The following is a 3,775-nucleotide window of genomic DNA, read 5'->3' as shown; positions in this document are numbered from 1 at the left end:
CACCAATTCTAATTTAACCAAAAATCTTGAACATCATAATGCACCTTGATTCCATAATTAAGTAACAACCAAAGATAGGCAAGCCAACTAGCATACATCTCATGATGTAGTTTACTAGTTCATGTAACCCACACTTACGTTGTGTATGTTTGAATACCATGGTTTAGGCTTGCTTGAGGGACGGCACCACTAAGCACACTTCTCATATTTGATCAGCCCCCATTACTCTCAAATCAAGTGAGTCATAGCCCCTTTCAAACTATTTTATGTGTTTAACTTTCGGGGTGAAAAGCATGATAAGTAAAGTTATTTTATACATATGTATGAAGCGTTTCTTGAAAGAAAGTTTGATATATGAAATGACTCTTGATAAGTATGATTATGATATGAAGTTATATCGTATGTTCCAAGTGTTAATTGTTATATGATGAACTTGAGTTCTGTCAACCCGTTTTCTTTTCGGTACACTACTATTTACTCCTAAGGGAGGCCTGTAGTTAGATAGTTGCGCAACTAGGAGTCGTCCACCCATCCAGAGTGTAACGGTGGAAGGTTGGTTGCCTTCGTGACGACCATCACTTCCAGTCCGACCATTAGGGTGTTCTAGCTACGTAAGTTTAATCGGTCGTCCTCATGACACGACCCCAAGTATAAGTAAGGCACTTGATTGACAGCTGGTGCAAAGATAAGAAGTATTATAAAGCTTGGACTTGAAAATGGTAGTAGTAGTGGCTCAAGTATTTATTCATCAAAAAGCTATTTAAGTGTTGCCCTCGTGGTTAGAAGAAATTGAAGTTAAAATGATTGGATATTAAGATTTGAGTATTAAGATTTGAACATACGTTTTTGGAAAAGAATATTCGCAAAGATATTTGGAGGTCCTTATTGGTGGTTCTTTATTTTGATCATAATTGGTATATTAATATGTATATGTTGCTAGTTAAAAACCTATGAACTCACTCAACTCTCGTAGTTGACACTTTTTCTTCATGCTTTTCAGGTTTAGAGTAGTAGGTTTGCTAATGGACCGCCTCTGGATGTTTGTATTTGTTTCATGTTTGAAGGCTTGTGATGCAAACAAGTATCTTTTTAATTCGGATTTGGATTTATGTAATGGTTTTAAACAATTGAATTTGAACTATGAAACCGGTTATTTTGGGATGATTTTAAGACTTTAATTATGATGTTTTCCATTAAATCTTTTGTACCATGTCGTTCTGTGGCATCTCGTGTTTCCGCCGTAGTCGGGGTGTTACAAAGTCCGAATCAGTATATGCAACAAAATCAAACGTTCCTCCCATTGGATACCATAGACCAAGCCTTTGGTTTCCCTTAAGATAACGTAGAATACATTTTGCTGCAGTCAAATGTGACTCTTTCGGACTAGCTTGAAATCTAGCGCAAAGACAAACAGCGAACATAATATCTGGACGCGAAGCAGTCAGATACATCAATGAGCCAATAATAGCACGATAATAAGTTGCATCCACAAGTTCATCTTTTGGATCAAAAACTCCTAAACCATGATTTTGCTGAATAGGAGTACCATATGTCTTGGACTCTAGCATTTGAAACCTTTCCAAGATGTCATCGACATACTTAGACTGGTGAATAAAGAATCCATCTTTCCTTTGATCTACTTGTAGTCCGAGGAAAAATTACAATTCCCCCATAGCACTTATTTCAAATACATTTTTCATGCTCATTTCAAACTCTTTGCACATCTTTATATTAGATGAACCAAAAACGATATCATCCACGTAAACTTGTACAATTAGATAATCTCGCTTCTTCCACTTGATAAAACAATGTGTTGTCTATCGATCCTCTTGTAAAACCATTTGTCAACAAATGTGTCGACAACTTTTCATACCACACTCTGGGTGCTTGATGCAATCCATAAAGAGCCTTATCCAAACAATATGCTCTTCTTGGATAATTCGAATCTTCAAACCCCGGTGGTTGGTGAACATACACTTCTTCTTTAACTTCACCGTATAAGAAGGCACTCTTAACGTCTAACTGATACACTTTTATACCTTTGAAACTTGCAAAAGCTAAAAATAACCTTATAGCTTCAATCCTAGCAACTGGTGCAAAAGTTTCGTTATAGACATATCCTTCTCGTTGTGCAAACCCCTGAACAACCAAACGTGCTTTATTTCTAGTAACGATCCCTTTGTCATCCCGTTTGCATTTATATACCAAACGAGTTCCAATCGGTTCTTTACCTCTAGGCACATCTACTAACTCCCAAACTCCAAGTTTTTCAAATTGAGCTAATTCTTCTTGCATAGCTTCAACCCAACATGGATCTTGAAGTGCTACTGATGTGTGAAATCGAGTTTAAACAGGATCTACCGCTTATTGACTACCACACACTTACGGACAGTGTACCCGTTCGTATGTAATATAGTTAATTGGTAAGACCGGGATCGAACACAAGGACTGAATGTTGTACTTAAGGTTGTAAAAATGTAAATCAAGAGAAAGTTTGGTTTGTGACCGAATTGTCACTTTGCGTTTCAGAAAGCTAATTAATCAACAAGTAAAATAAATGAAATACTCAACCGGTGTCAATCGAGAGTATGCGAAAATAGTTTGAGTTGTAACAAATAATTAAAAAGCCATCTATGTCGAATCCGCTACACAAGAAGTTTAGGTTGCATATGGTTTAAGCTCAAAATTCAATAATGTTGGTGAAAATAATCGTGACAAGTCAAAAACACAAAAGGGTGCACAACGTTTGTAAAATTTACTCAATCACCTAATCGACCCAATTTCTTGCAACAAGTGGCACCACCAACCCTATTACAATTCCTTGAACTAACTAGTTCCTTTGATTGTCTAAATAACAATTTTATCTTTGTGAAAGAAACGTGGTACCACCAACCGTTAAATTCACTTAACAAAGTAATTTCTATTAAACTCATATTCCTTACTATCATATCATGACCTAGCAAAATTTGTTCATAGACAAACAACTAAAATAATACTTGCATTCAACTAGTACCACTATTAAAGAACGCAAATATCACCAAGAACATAAATTTAAGTAGAAGAAATCACTTCATTAAGATCTTGACAAAATGTTAAGTAAAACCAACTTGAATTCAAAATACTATGCAACCATAACTAATTGTTTCACTTCATCTTCATAGATGTATAAGGATTTAGCTACTCATAATGTTAAAAGCTAAAGATTGAAATAGAAAGGAAGACATAATGTACCAAATTTAGGGAACAAATCCAATCCGAAGTTACAATCGAGCTACAATGAGTAACAATAGCTAAAATTAATCTTCAAGTCTTCAAATGATGTTGGAGTAGTGAAAAACTCTTGAAAACCTTGGAAAAACGGCTGAAGTATAAGTGTGTGAGCTAAAGTGTCCAAAACTAGGGTTTGGGTGGAGTGGTGGATGGTATTTATACCCCAGGAGAGAGAAAATGGTGATGTCAGATAGATCTCGCGCCGCTAGGAAATTGGGTCGCCCCGCTAGAGGTGTTCTTGAGCATTTCTGTCAGAAAAACAGAAAAATCGCGCCGCGACCTCCCATTCTCGCACCGCTACTCGGTTGAATTACCCTGGCTCGCGCCGCTATATCACCAAATCGCGCTGCTATCTACTTCAGGCTGAAGTTCTGACTTGAATGTCCTCCACTCGCGCCGTGACCACCCTACCTCGCGCCGCTAGTTCTTGCCTGGAGTTATTGCATATGGACCTGCTGAGCTATTTTCTACCATTTGGGAGCAATATACCTGCTGTAGGCCTGAA

Source organism: Erigeron canadensis, chromosome 7, assembly GCF_010389155.1.
Source record: "Erigeron canadensis isolate Cc75 chromosome 7, C_canadensis_v1, whole genome shotgun sequence".
Lineage (NCBI taxonomy): Eukaryota > Viridiplantae > Streptophyta > Magnoliopsida > Asterales > Asteraceae > Erigeron > Erigeron canadensis.
Note: the sequence above shows the minus strand (reverse complement) of the source record.